Below are 16,263 nucleotides of genomic sequence, written 5' to 3'. Positions count from 1 at the left end.
TTATTGTCTCTCCCCTGTGTCTCTTTTTATTGTGTCGTCTTGCTGCGCCGCTCTCCACACAGGCTGGCCATCCGTGGGGGCCAGCACTCCTGCATTGTCCAGCTCTCCACTTAGGCCAGCTCACTGCATGGGCCAGCTTGCCTACACCAGAAGACCCCAGGAATCAAATCCTGGACCTCCCATATGGTAGACGGGAGCCCAGTTGCTTGAGTCACATCAGTGTCCCACCATAAGGTTTTATTATCTTTTTAAGATTTACTTTTATTTATCTCCCCTCCTCCACCCCCTTCCCCCACATTGCCTGCTCTCTTGTGTCCATTCGCTGTGTGTTATTCTGTGTCCACCAGCATTCTCAGCAGCATTGGGAATCTGTGTCTCTTTTCGTTGTGTCATCTTACTGTGTCAGCTCTCCATGTGTGCAGTGTCACTCCTAGGTGGGCTGTGCTTTCTTCGTGCGGGGTGGCTCTTCTTGCAGGGTGCACTCCTTGCGCGTGGGGCTCCCCTATGCGGGGAGTGCCCCTGCATGGCATGGCACTCCTTGTGCGTGGCAGCACTGTTCATGGGCCAGCTCATCACACAGGCCATGAGACCCTGGGTTTGAACCCTGGACCTCCTATATGGTAGGTAGATGCTCTATCTGTTGAGCCACATCCACTTCCCCCAAACATAAGGTTTTGAAATAGTTGCCAAATGATTTTCCAAAGTAACTATATTGTTTTATACCCTCTCCAGCAATATATGGAGGAAGATAATTTTTAAAAGTGTCATCTCTACTTAACAGTCCTTTTTTTAAATACACTTTTATATTTTTTTAAAAAAGATAGTTAGATTACATAAATGTTACATAAAAATTATAAGGATTCTCATGCCCTGCTCCCAACCCCTCCCACATTTTCCCACATTAACAACATCCTTCATTAGTGTGGTACATTTATTGCAATTGATAAATACATTTTGGTTTTTTTTTTAATTTATTTTTTATTTTTTTATTTTTTATTGACTTTGTAATAATATTACATTAAAAATATATATGTGAGGTCCCATTCAACCCCACCCCCCCACCCCCCCTCTCCCCCCCCCCAACAACACTCGTTCCCATCATCATGACACATCCATTGGATTTGGTAAGTACATCTTTGGGCACCTCTGCACCTCATAGACAATGGTCCACATCATGGCCCATACTCTCCTCCATTCCATTCAGTGGGCCCTGTGAGGATTTACAATGTCCGGTGATTGCCTCTGAAGCACCATCCAGGGCAGCTCCATGTCCCAAAGACGCCTCCACCTCTCATCTCTTCCTGCCTTTCCCCATACCCATCGTCCACCATGTCCACTTTTCCCAATCCAATGCTACCTCTTCTATGTGGGCATTGGATTGGTTGTGTCCATTGCACCTCTATGTCAAGAGGAGGCTCAGATTCCACATGGATGCTGGATGCAATCCTCCCATTTTCAGTTGTAATCATTCTAGGCTCCATGGTGTGGTGATTGTCCTTCTTCAACTCCATCTTAGCTGAGTGTGGTAAGTCCAATAAATCAGATTGTAGGTGCTGGAGTCTGTTGAGGCTCAGGACCTGGCTATCACATTGTCAGTCCAGAGATTCAAATCCCCTAAATATATCTTAAACCCCAACATGAACTGCACCTCCAGCACATTAGCATGAAAGTCTTATGAAGGGAGATCCCATCTGAGTCCAGATTCATCACACATAAACACCATTTCCAAAGAGGGGCCATCTGACCTGGTAGTTAACCCCATCGGCCATGACCATAACTCCCATGGGTCTCTTTAGCCTTCAAAGGAACCAATATCTGGGGGTTGTATCTGCTTTGATAAATACATTTTGAAACATTGCCACTAAGTATGGATTATAGTTTACATTATAGTTTACACGATCTCTCCCATACAATTCTGTAGGTTATGACAAGATATGTAATGGCTTGTATCTGTCATTGCAATGTCATTCAGGACAATTCCCAAGTCCCAAACATGCTCCCATATTATACCTGTTTTTCCCTCACCCTCCCCTCAGAATCTCCAGTGGCCACTGCCTCCACATCAGTAAAAGTTCTTCCATTGCTAGAATTACAATAACTCTATAGTAGAATACCCATAAGTCTATTCTAATCCATCATTCATTTTCCAATCCTGAGGATTCTGGGATGATGATGCCCACTTTGTCTCTAATTGAGAGAGGGCTTAGATCTTATAGGGGCAGATGAATGCGACTATCTTGCTTGCAGTTGCAGACTCTCTCTGTTCTTTGGGATGGTCATTGTCCACCATCATGTCCTAGTAAGTTGTCCTGGGTGAGTCCAATGAACTAGAGAGTAGGTGTTGAAACTCTGTTGAGATTCAGGGCCCAGCTGGCACTTGGACAGCCCAAGGATTTAAGTCTCTTGGACATACACCTATCAATTCTAGCATGAACTATAGGTTCTTATAGAAGGGGTAGAAGAGCCATGTGTAGGGAAACCACAACTGAGTCCAACTCTGTCACACTGGGGAGCATAAATTCCCAAGTATGGCCCATAGTCAGGGTACCAAACTCCTGAACTGTCTGCCCTGCCTATATTGTCTGGATATCTGAACAATATGAGACAATATTTACTTTGACAGTCAATGAGATCCTGTTGAGACATGCATAAGTGTAACCTCTGGAATGACCTCCTCACTCACTTTGAAGTCTCCTAGCCATATAAACTCATTTGTCTTTACCCTTTCCACCTTTTGGTCAACATCTTTTTTCCAGTTGCATTGCTAGTTGGTGCATGTAGTAATCCCTCTGTACCAGGGAGGCTCATCCCTGGGGGTCATGTCCTATGCTGGCGGGAAGGTAATGCATTTATATGCTGAGTTCAACTTAGAAAGAGGCTATATTTGGGAAATAGAGAGGCTCTCAGGAGGTACATTTTTTCTTTTCTTTTCTTTTTTTACAGTCAAATCTTTATTTAAAAATCTGATTTGCCAACTTAATGTTTTCCTCCAGCTTGGGGAGCAGAAACGTTCACAGGCTTTGCAATCTTTTGTTTAGGGGCTGCCTTTGTGGGAGTCTTAGCAGCAGCCATTGCTGTCTTTTTAGATGCCTGATTAGCCATTTTTGCTTCTTTGGCAGCCCCTATAGCTTGTTCTCCATAAGCCTTTCTAACTTCAGGTTTCTGATTCCTCTTGGCCATAATATCAGCAAGTATGCACCAATGATAGCCCTCTGGAATTTGACTGCATGGCTAGTTCTGTTTTTAAAAATTTCTTCTGACTGTCCCTTTTTAAACTTTCTTCTGTAGAGGACAGTCCAGTTTATATGCTGTGGGTTCCTCTTGGAAAGGATAGCTGATTTGCATTTTACATTAAGAAACTGGAAAACCTTCCCATCAGTACTGGCATAGAGCCTCCTATATCCAGGATATATCTTGTACCCACTGAAACTGCAGAGCTTGACCTTCATGGTTACGGATGCTGAGGAACAAGGAAGATGGCAAAGATGCGGAGGTAACGCTTAGGCACCCTATGATACTAGGCTAAGTTTCAATTTCAAAGGTAAAGATTCATAAATACATTCATCAATATTGAGGGTCTGTCGATGGTCCATCCTCCTTTGCTAGTCACAGCCCCTGTAATCAGAGAATTCTTGCTGTCGCTTTAGAGAATGTGGCAGAGCTCCCCAGGATGGGAATTCTATAATCTTTCAGTTATTGTGTGAATCTCCACCCACCATGACAATGCCTCATGAACACTTGAACACATTCATATGCCTTAGCGAACGCTTCTGTGATCCAAAACTTAACCGACTTTGGCCCAGTGGTTAGGGCGTCGGTCTACCACATGGGAGGTCCGCGGTTCAAGCCCCGGGCCTCCTTGACCCGTGTGGAGCTGGCCCATGCGCAGTGCTGATGCGCGCAAGGAGTGCCGTGCCACACAGGGGTGTCCCCCCGCGTGGGGGAGCCCCACGTGCAAGGAGTGCACCCATAGGGAGAGCCGCCCAGCGCGAAGGAGGGAGCAGCCTGCCGAGGAATGGCGCTGCCCACACTTCCCGTGCTGCTGATGACAACAGAAGCGGACAAAGAAACAAGACGCAGCAAAAAGACACAGAAAACAGACAACCGGGGGAGGGGAGGGGAATTAAATAAATAAAAAAATGAAATAATAATGATAGTTTAAAAAATAGCAAATAAAATACCAAAAATTAAATAAATTTGGAAGTAGAAAAATATTAAAAATATAAAACTAAAATTTTTTGACATTGTCTTTCATCACTGTAAGATCTGTTATCTTTTATGTATAGTGACATTTTCTTCTGCTTATTCCCCTAGTGTCTATTTTTTCCTTTTGTCTTTAAAGAAGCTTTAGGTTACAGAAAAGTCATATACAGAATACAGGTGAATCCCATATAATAACATCCTCCCCCTTTGCCCTTTTCCCCATTTCCCTATCAATAACATTTTACATGTGGATGGTACATTTGTTACAATGAATGTCTAAATATTGAAACATTGGTACTAACCATGGCTAATGTTTTACATTATGGTTTACATTTTGGACAATATTCTTTTCTAAATTTTGATGAAATTTAGCATGGCTGAATCCATCATTGTAAGACCATGTAGAACACTTCCATTGCCCCCAAAATGACACATGTTCCATCTATTCTATTCCTCCCTTTCCATCCCCTCAGTACCCATGGCAATCACCAAGCTTAATTCCTTGAAGAACAAGATTCATAGTTAGTTGCAACATTATTGAGGGCTTGACATACTGACCTGTCCTCCGATATTAGGCACTGTCTATGCTCTTGAGAGACTCCTGCCCCTCTATTTGAGAATGTAGCAGGACTACCCAGGATGGGAGTCCAACACCTTCCTGATTATTATGTGGGTGTCTATCCACTGATACAACACTATGTCAAGATGAACACTCACACACGCCCTAGAAGCCTGCCCCAGGTGCACCCATTCCCAAATGCCCCCCCACATCCAAACCCTAAATAAATCAGTAACCGTCCCCTGCCATTTTTCCAGAAGAACATTCCCAACATTGTAGTTTCAGCCATGTACCCACCAATCCCCAGTGCTCACTTGCTCCCTCCCTCAGCCCTCCCCCCAGTTCCATGTGTAAAGAAAGGGTTAAGTTTAATTTTCACATAAAGTTGAAGCCAGAGCCAGTTCTGCAGTTGGAGGAGGGAGGGAAAGGAGTTCTGGTGGATTTAGGGCCCAGAATTTGAAAAGTGGCTCCAAAGAGAGGGTGGGACCAAAGTGAGTGGAGGCCAATGGTGAGAAGCAAGGGTGGGGCCAAAGCGAGGGCAGGGTCAATAGTGAAAGCGGCACTGAATTTGAAAAGCCTTGCCTGGAGGGAAAGAAGTGCCCAGCCACCCAGCCTGCTGGAATGCAGGAAATAGGGGCGCTGCTACTCAGAGCAGGAACCAGGTAAGTTAGTTAGATCTCTCGAATAGGATGTAACCCCTGAAGTACCTAATCAATGGCGAACAGGGGAAGGAGCTGTGTGTTAGATTTAGCTTATAAATATCATAGTTTCTTGCTCTTTGGTGCACACTGGCCATTTTATCCAGCTTGCGTGTCCATTCTTGCAAGATTGTTAATAAAAATCTTTTCTCCTTCACAACTGGGTGAGCTTTTGTTCTCTTACAGGTGAAGCTTTCTTTCTAACACATGGACAGCCCGACCCACCCTCTGTAATTAACTTATCTTCCTCACAAACCAGCACTGCCCAACTCGATAGTGTCACTACACCACTGTCATGCCCATCCACTGCACAGCTACACACTTCCACCTTATGAGAGATTTTGTTCCTGTCGGCATTAGCTCATAACCTTCTTCTCCCTTTCTGTCCCCTGTAAACCTAGCTTCCAGACTCTAGCTCTGTGAGTCTGCTCAATTTGATTAATTCATGTCAGTGAGGTCATGTAATATGTGTCCTTCAGTGCCAGCTTGCTTCCTTCAACATAAGGTCTTCAAGATTCACCCATGTTATCCCATAGGATTTTATGTGGAATTAGCATGGCTCTTGCTCATTGGCTAATGTGTTGCTAGGTGAAATTTTGTAAGTGCGGTTACAGAAACAGGTGCAAGCTCATGTTCTTGCGGGCTGATTTATAGATAGTTTTCTGCAAGGTTATGCTTTTTATTTCTCAACAAGCTGTTTTAAGGAAAAAGACATTGCCTGGATAAAATCTGCCCCAGTTAAGGAATTGATCTGAAATCGTTCAGTTGAATTTTAAATTTGGGTCTGGGTGGAGTCAAGTGTGACGCAATGGAAAACTGAGGCCATAATGCATCAAGAAAAAGTTGTTGTTTACTCAAGGTTGCAGTGAAAGAGGGGTGCCAGGAGGGATTGAAAGAAAGTGCAATTGGCTCGGTTGCTTCAATCAGCAGGTGGGGGGCACACAGGCAGAGCAAGAGAGAGCCTTAGGCTTGTGCCTTTCTAGTTGCCCTTGGGTGGTTAGTAGATTTCCCACAGAAGGTGAGATTGGTTCATTTAAAGCACATGCTTACAAAAAGAGAACGGGACTAGAGGTCCAAAGGTGGTAGGGATGGTTAGCTTAACAATTGGGATGAGCTCTTGGTTTTGGGAGAGATGTGTGGGTTGTGTGGATGGTGGCTGCAGTGTGAGATTAGGCTCTGGGGGAGATTGTGTCCCAGGGCTGGGAAACTGCTTTTTAAGTAGGCCAAAGGTTAATACTGAGGTTAATGGCTTGGCCAAAGTAAGTTGGATGTTGAGGCAGCACACAAAAATTTTGATAGTTGTAACACTGATGGATTCAAATCTTTCAGTCTCCTCCCCTCTACTTTCTCAGTGTCTCCATACAGCAGGGGTTCTTAATTTTTTTTGTTCCATGGACCCCTTTGCCAGTCATGTGAAAACCATGGACCCCTTCTAAGTCCACACTATATATTATTTAATAAATATATCATACTAACACATCCCCACAAGAATAATGTTTTTTTGAATTTCATTTCAAGCTCATGAACTCCTTGTTGATAACCCCTGCCGTACAGTGTACTCCTCCACATCCAGGACCTATGTTTATAACTTTTAGTTTTGTATTTGTAATAGGATGTATTAAATACTATGTTATCAGCTAAGGGAGTGTCTCTAGCTAGTTTGATTTAGCATCCCCTCCTAGCCCCCAAATTCTGCTAAAGTAACAGTGCTTCCCACTGAGATAACTCCATGTTTCATTTGTTTGCTTCATTCTTGGCTTGTCTTGGCTCAAACAGCACCTCTTTTGAGAAGTTTTTGCTGACTGCCTCTATCCCAGCACCACTCTCTAGCCCATACTCAGCTTCATGGCATGTATAGTCACTTGATACATCTATTTTTTGTGTTAGTGATCTCACTTTGCTAGAATGTAAGCTCTAAGGATAGAGACTCTGTGTGGTTCACTGCTATTTCCAAAGACCTGAGACCATGTCTGGCATATCATAGACACTCAGTAAATAGATGATGAATAGATAAATCAACTGAGATTTCATAATGGTCTCCTAACTGATCTTATGTTCACTCTTTTATTGTTTCAATTTGTCTTTTATTTTAAAAACCAAAGTTAGCTTCCTAAAACACACTCTACTCTCTCCTCAAAACCCTTAAAAGGGCCTTCCTTGCTAATTGAATAAAGCCCACAGACTCCTTTAAATAGTAATTAAACTTCCCATAGTGTGTCTTCCAGAAGACATTATGGCACCATGTGTGTTTTTTTCCCTCCATGTTACAGTCCAACCACGTTGGTTCACTCACTTTTTCAGTGACTGAGTTCATGTCAACATGATTTTAATCATTTTTCCTTGCTTCTATTTTCAGTCAGCTTAATTGTTAAAGTCAGGAGTTTTTGTTTACTCCCCATTTATGTTGAAATTTTAAGTTACAATTTTCATTCACTTTGTGACAATTTTTGCATGCAAGTTTTCTTCATATTTTTGACATTCTTTTCCAGAGTTTCTTTGTTTGGCTGGTGTATGCATACATATTTGAATACGCCCTTATAGACTGGCTATTACCAATATTCCTGTGGATTAAGGGTGAGAGTCAGAATAGTTTTCCAGATTCCTTTGCTCAAATTCTCCCTCTTATATTGCTGCAGTGATAGACCATTTCCTTAAAATAAGTGTGGTTCTACCTCATTTGACTCTCACAAGAGCAGATTTATTGCCAGCTTTGAGCTTCCCAACTATTTCTACCAAAAAACCCTAGAAGTTACTTTCATACCCATTTTCCCCTTTTAGAAAATGACATTTTCTGAGTTTAGTCCCTTAAGGTCCTCCCTGGGCCCTTGCCACAAATTTTTTCTCTGCCTTCTCCAGTGATAGCTCTATTTCATCTCAGCCCTGCTCATGTCCTTCCCCATAGAGTGAGACCCTCATATTCTGGGAATAAATGTCTGCTGTCAGTCTCTGAGATGGGCCACTGCCAAACCATTTTCTTTCTCACTGTTCCCAAAGCTTTAAATGCAGTAACCCTGCTTCTGAGGTAGGCTTTTCAGGTTTCAGATGTTTTGACCACAGCTCAATATTAGTTGGAATTTTGGGGCTTTCATTTTGCTGAGGACATAGAAAAAATACATGCCTTATTGGTTCGCATGATTTTAAGGAAAGAGAAGTGAAAAGCTTTAAAATGCTGCTGCTGCCATGTTCCTACTCAATTTATCCAATTTGGAAGACTAAGATTCACATCCTTACTAATTTGGGATTAATAGGGCCTTCCCCATATGAAATGAAAGTGATAAGAACACTAGAGTTTTTTAAATCCTCTAATTTAGAAAATAAAAATTAATCCTGTAGTTGGCCCCCATTTTTTAAAATGTTATTTTTCTGTGAACCATTAAAGTCCAGAAACTACAGATATGGATTTATGTTTATAACTATATCTATCTAGCTATCATCTATCTTATATTCTTTTATTTGCTATCTATCATCCATTTATCTCTATCTATCTATCTATCTATCTATCTATCTATCTATCTATCTATCTGTCTGTCTCACTATCTGATATATTTTAACCAGTTACTATGTTCTAAGCAGTCATCAAAGATATATATATAACTATAGAATTTTAAAAGATCCATTTGGTGGCCCTTAATGTACTTAAAAGCTAGGGGTATCATAGATACGCAATTAATCAACTATTGTATAATATAGGGAGCAGGTCTATGCAACATGCTGTGGTAAAACTGGAAAAAGAAGCTATGCTTTCTAAATAGATAAAAGATTGGGAAAATCTTTGTGGAGGAAATGTTAATAATCTGGACTTTGGTGAATAAGTTAGCTGAGAATGGGAATAAAGCAAAAAAAAGAAAAAAGGTCTAAAACCATATTAACAGGAATATACCTGGCATGGTAAAAAAAAATAAAAAAGTGATGAACTAGTGTAGCTGGACTGTAAGTTTGAGGAAAAAAGTCATGCCTGGTCTGCCACAAAGTCTTCTGGAAAGTAAACTACAGGAAGTTTAATTCCTACTCTAAAGGAGTCTAAACTTTATTCAATAAGAAAAAATTCCATATAAATAGGAAAAAACTAGACAAATTAATATACACAATAAGATTAGTTGGCAATCAATAGCTTTCATGTATATATCAGCAATGAGACAGGATAAAGGTAGAGAAGCCTCCATTTAAATAGCCACAAAAAAGATGAAAAATTTAGCAAGACACTTAATTTGAAATGGGAAAACCTATGAGAGGGAAAACTTTCAAACATTCCTAAAGGGACTAAATGAAGGTTTGAACATTTGCAAAACCATACAATATATGTGAATAGTAAAACTCATAAGCATAAAGATGTCATTCTAAGCTAATTTATAAATCTAATGTAATTCCAAAGAAAACATCAATATATTATTTTTCTGAAACTAAACAAGGTGATTATACAGTTCACAGGGAAAAATTAAAGACAGCGGTAGTCAGAAAAACTCTGAAAAGCAAGAGAAATAAGGGGAGACTAAACTTATAAGGTATTAATATATGTTATAATACTTTAAACATTAAAAGAGTATGGGACTGAAGTTCCCTGAACACAGACTGATGTAACAGAATAGAAAGCCCAGAAATGGACCCAAATAAATATGAAGATGTATTTGGTCTATTCAATAATTGGGATAAATACTGACTTCTGAAAAAATTATTTTGGCATAACTGGGGAGCTATCTAGATTAAAATAAAACTGGATCTGTATCTTACAACATAGTAAATTCCAAATAGATCAAAGAATTTAATGTCTAAAATATCATATAAAATATACATATTAAGCCACACATGTATGTACTAGAAGAAAATACAGACAAATTCTTCTTATCTTGGCATGGGAAAAGTCTTTCTAACTGTGACTTCAAATTGAGGAGCCATGAAATAAAAATTAGATAAATTCACTCCATGAAAATATTTTTGCAGAGCAGAAAAAACACCATTAGCAAATCTAAAAAACAAGTGGTAAACTTGGAGAAAGTATTTGCAACTTATTTCAGATAAAAGGGACTGTATTAGTCAGCCAAAGGGGTGTTGATACAAAATAACAGAAATCTGTTGGTTTTTATAAAGAGTATTTATTTGGGGTAGGAGCTTACAGTTACCAGGCCATAAAGCATAAGTTACTTCCCTTACCAAAGTCTATTTCCACGTGTTGGAGCAAGATGGCTGCCACATCTGTGAGGGTTCAGGCTTCCTGGATTCCTCTGGGCTCAGTTCCTATTTTCTCCACAAGGTCAGCTGTAGACTATGAGCCTCTCTAGACTTTGCCTCTCTCCACAAGGTCAGCTGTAGACTATCAGGTGAATGACTCTGTCTCTCTCCCTGGGGTTTCTGCCGTGTCTAAGGAGCTGTCTCTATTCCTCTGTGTTCTTCTCCTGACTCAGGTCTTCTCTTCCTGGGGTTTGCTTCTCTTTCCTCTGCATGGTGACTTCCTTGATTTCCAGCTTAAGACTTCAGCTTCACACTCCAACATCAAAACTCCAACATCAAAAACCCCTCAACTCTGTCCTTTGCCATGCCTTTTATCTGTGAGTCCCCACCCTTTGGTGCCCTAATGACGTGGTGCAATCAAACCCCTAATCATAATTTAATCATGCCCAGGTACAGACCAGATTACAAACATAATCCAGTATCTATTTTTGGAATTCATAACCATATCAAACTGCTACAGGGGCTAATGTAAAGATCCCCTAGAAATTGAGAAAAGAACAATCATCAACCCAATTAAAAAAGCAGGAAATGACACGGCAGATAATAAGAAAAAAAATAGCCATTGACACAAGAATGCATGGTCAATCTAAATATAAAAAGAAAAATGCAGAACAATATTGTGGTGGTACTTCTGACTTTTCAGATGGGAAAACATTCCAGATTTTGACAGTAGAAACACATGCTTTTGTATGCTGACTGTGCCAGAGGAAAAGAGGCTCACTTGCCAAATTCAGGACAATTGGACAATATCTATCAAAATTGCAGCACACCACTTTGGGAACTTCGTCCAACAGTGGTGGCTATACATTTATGAGATGATACAAGTATAAATTTATTCATTGCAGCATTTTTTGTAGCAGAAGATTAGAATCAACCTAAGTAACAGATGGAAGGATGAATTGAATAAGTGAGGAGGTGAGTTATTTGGAGGCTAATAATAGTCTGTTCAAAAATGTTCCAAGACTCGAGGTACAATTGTGAAATAAAGGCAATATGGGGATGTTTTTGTTAAGCTAAGTTTTTCCAGTATAATTATATTTAATTCTTATTAATGGTTAAAGAATTCTTTCAAATGTTTTCAATAAAAACACATGAAGGGGAGCAGATGTAGCTCCAGCAGTTGAGTGCCCCCCTTCCAGGTTCGGTTCCTGGTGCCTCCTAAGGAGAAAAAACAATGAACAAAAATAATTAGCAAACAGATGAGGGAGCTATCTCGGGGGGGGAAATTATATGAAAAGGCAGAATTGGGATGTTTCACTCCTACCCTTTAATTTCTGTCCTTAATTTCAGTTCCATCACAGGTCCACACATGCATCACAGGTCTACTTTCATTATCGGAAATCTTAAGGAATGTTCACAACTTGTGGTTGAAATAACATACTTCTCCAATGAAACTTTAACAATTTGGCAAAATTATTTTTCCAAAGGTCAAATGGGTCTTATAACTTCGCTCTAAACTAAGTCTCCCATTGTCCTATTGTTGTTTTACAACATTATTATGTAGTTATTTAAGGTAATAAATAAGAAGATACTTTCCCAAGAGATTTATACTAGCATAGCAGTTTGATATTGTTTATGAATTCCAAAAATAGGTATTGGATCGTGTTTGTAAACTGGTTTGTTCCTCTAGGCATATTAGATTTTATTAGATTAAGAGGTTTCACTTTTACTTGATTAAAAAATGATTAAGGCTTTGATTGGGCCACATCAGTAGGTGGGCGGGAACTCACACAGAAACTGCACCACAGAGAAGGGAGGTTGGAGTTTTGAGCTTGAGCCCAGGAAAGAAAACACAAAGGAGAAGAACAAGAGAAATTGAGACAGCTCCATAGACTCGGCAGAGGTCCTGGGAAGAGAGACAAGATGTTACCCTGACAGTTTATAGCTGGCCTTGTGGAGAGAGCAGAGGAACTGAGCCCAGAAAGAAATGAGCCCCGGAAAGAGAGGAACCCAGGAAGCCTGTACCCTTGCAGGCATCAGCAGCCATCTTGCTCCAACACGTGGCAACAGATGTTGGTGAGGGAAGTAATTTATGCTTTACGGCCTGGTAACTGTAAGCATCTACTGGAAATAAATACCTTTCATAAAAGTCAACAGATTTCTGGTATTTTGCATCAGTACCCCTTTGGCTGACTAATACAACCAGTGATTACCTCCTAGATTCTTTCTTGCTTTTTGTTTCTTTTCTTTTCTCTTGTATTTTTTTTTTCTTTATTAGAGAAGTTGTGGGTTTTCAGAACAATCACGCATTAAATACAGGATTCCCACACACCACTCCACCACCACCATGTTGCATTGTTGTGGAACATTTGTTACAATTGATAACAGCAAATTTTAATATTTGTATTATTAATTAAAGCTCATGGTTTAACTCCGGGTTCACTGTTAGTGTAGTGTAGTTCCATGGATTTTTAAAAAATTTTATTCTGTTACCATATATACAATCTAACATTTACCCTTTTAATTTTATTCTGATACATATTTCAGTGCTGTTAAGTGCATTCACAATGCTGTGCTGCCGTTACCACTCTCCATTACTAAAATATTTGTCATTCTGTATAGGAGCCCTGTACATTTTAAGCCTTAACTTCTCATTCCCTATCCCTACCCTGTTGCCTGGTAACCTGTATTCTAGATTCTGACTCTATGAGTTTGCATATTTTAATTGTTACAAATCAGTGAGCTCATACAATATTTGTCCTTTTGTTTCTGGCTTGTTTCACTAAACATGATGTCTTTGTGGTTTTTCCATGTTGTCTCATGTATCAGAAATTTATTCTGTTTTATGACTGAATAATATTCCACTGTATATATATATATATATATATATACCACATTTTATTTATTCATTCATCAGCTGATGGACACTTGGGTTGCTTCCATCTTTAGGCAATTGTGAATAATGCTGCTATCAACTTTGGAGTGCAAATATCTGAGTCCCTGCTTTGAATTCTTTTATATATATATATCTAGTTGTGGAATTGCCAGGTCATATGGTAGTTCTATACTTAGCTTTCTGAGGAACACTATTCCACAGCGGCTTCACCATTTTACATTGCTACTAGCAATGTATGAATTTTCCTATTTCTCTGCATCCTCCAACACTTGCTATTTTCTTTCTTTTTTTTTTTTTGAATAGCAGTCATTCTAATGGATGTGAAATGGTATCTCATTGTGGTATTGATTTGTGTTTCCTTGTTGGTTAATGATGTTGAGCATCTTTTCATGTGTTTTCGGACCATTCATATATCTTCTTTGGAGAGATGTCTATTCAAGTTTTTTTGCCTATTTTAAAAATTGAGTTTGTTTGTCTTCTTGTTGATAAGTTGAAGGGTTTATTAGTCTGGATATTGATCCTTTATTGGATATACAGTTTCCAAATATTTTCTCCAATGTCTAGGTCATCATTTTACTTTCATGATAAAGTCCTCTGAGGAGCAAACATTTTTAATTTTCATGAGGTCCCATTTATTTTTTTTATTTTTTTGCTTGTGCTTAGGGTGTAAAATCTAAGAAACCATTGCCCAAGTTGACCATGGTGTATAATTCCTTTAATGTGTACTTGGATTCAGTTTGTTAATATTTTGTTGAGGATGTTTGCAAGTATATTCATAAGAGATATCGGTTAGTAGTCTTCTTTTGGTATCTTTATTCAGTTTTTATATGAGGGTGATGTTGGCCTCATGGAATGAATTAGGGGGTAATCTCTCCTCTTCACTTTTTTGGGAAGAATTTGGGCATAACTGAAGTTAAGTTTTCATGTAATATTTGGTAGAATTCCCCTGGATGCTGTATAGTGTTATTTGGCTTCTGGAGTTTCCAAATATAGTGGTACCTTGGTACTCATTGTTTATTGTTTCTGGGAGGTACAACAAGTAACAAACAAATTTTCCCATAAGGAATAATGTTAATAAATTTAATGCATTCCCAAACCAAAAACAATGCACATTTTAAGGCAATATGTAAAAAGATAGGGTTGTATATCATTACTTCACAAGAGAAATAAACCTAAAAATTAAAGAAATAATTAGATTAAGTAAAACAAAATCTTCACTTTACCTGGACTGAGAAGAGCCCATGGCCTAAGGGAATGGTGGGAGGAGCGTGGTGAGGAGGAGAGGTTACACGGAGTGTTGCTTGGAAGGAGAGTCCCCTCCAATAAAACACTGGGCACTTTCACTTCTACTGTTCTATCTCTTTTCTGCCTTTTTTCAACACGCATTACAGGCTTTGACACGCTCTTTGTCACCTTCATTAAAAATTTATCCAATGAGGACTGCCTCTGTCTTTTCAGAATTCCTCAAAAGTGTGAAATTTTTTAGTCATTCAATAAATTCACATTTCTGCTTGTCAGAGCTTTGTCTGGATGGTACTTCTCCACAAAATTTTGAACTTCTGCCCATTTTGCGCACGGAACTGGGGACATCTTCCCTTCTCTCCTCCTCACTTGAAGAAACCTCTTCAGCCACCTCTTGTTGCTGCTCCTTCTGTAGTTCCTGAAGCTCTTCAGTACTGAGCGCTTCATGATGTTCCTCCCCTAACCAGCAGCATTGACCTCCAGACCCATGGATTGGCTCAAAAACACAATATCCTGCACAGCTCTACCCTCTGTACCTGCAGGCTTGGGGTCGACCTCAAACCCTTTGAAACCTCTCTGAGTCACAGCTTCAGGCCACAGATTCTTCCATGCCAAATTCATTGTTCTATAAGAGACTTCATTCCAGGTCTTATCAATTAGGTAAGGCAGTGCAAGATATTGAAGTGCTCCTTCCAGATTCTGTAAGGGTCAAATGAGTATCAGAGGTGACCTCAAAGCACCTCTGGAAAAGTGCCTTGGTGTACAACTTTTTGAAGTTTGAAATGACCAGATGGTCCATGGGCTGGATGAGAGGATAATGTTAGGGGGCAGGAATCTTACAGTGATGAAGCTCAGCTCCTCCAATAAGACATCCACCAAACCTGGAGAGTGGGCAGGCACATTGTCCAAAAGTAGGAGAGCTTTCAGAGGTAAATCTTTCTCCAGCAAATATTTTTTTTTACTGAGGGACCAAAAATTTCATTTATCCATTGGTGAAAAATTGCCTTGTGACCCAAGCTTTGCTGTTTCCCCTCCACATCACACGGAGTTTGCTTTTTATGACATTATACTTCTTGAAAACTCACCGATTTTCACTGATAGACTAGTAGAGGGTTGAGTTTTAAGTCCCCACTAGCATTCCTACACAACAATAGAGTGAGGTGTCCTTCATTGGCTTGTGGCCTGCTAATGCCTTCTCCTCTTTAGTGATGTTGGTCTTACTCAGCATTTTTCCCCAAAAAACCCCAGTCTCATCACAGTTAAAAACTTGGTGGAGAATAAAACCCTTGGCCTCTACATAGTCTTGAAATTCACTGATGAATTCCTCAGCAGCCTTTTCATTAGCACTTGCTGCCCTGCCATGCCTCATGACACTACAGATGCCAGTCCTCTTTTTTTGAAAAATTATCAAACCAGCTGTGGCTGGCCTTAGAAACTTCAACATTCTCATCATTCCGTTCCTGTTTATCAAAAGATCATCATGCAACACTTCTGCTTTT

The 16,263-nt window shown here is 39.9% G+C and overlaps 1 pseudogene; it reads right to left on the bottom strand.

Annotated features, from left to right (window-relative positions):
• Window positions 1-2,976: 2,976 nt before the first annotated feature.
• LOC101444715 (large ribosomal subunit protein eL24-like) lies at window positions 2,977-3,452 on the bottom strand (annotated as a pseudogene).
• Between the last annotated feature and the right edge of the window lie 12,811 nt (window positions 3,453-16,263).

Source organism: Dasypus novemcinctus, chromosome 1, assembly GCF_030445035.2.
Source record: "Dasypus novemcinctus isolate mDasNov1 chromosome 1, mDasNov1.1.hap2, whole genome shotgun sequence".
NCBI lineage: Eukaryota > Metazoa > Chordata > Mammalia > Cingulata > Dasypodidae > Dasypus > Dasypus novemcinctus.
This window is presented reverse-complemented; position numbering and strand designations above follow the sequence as displayed.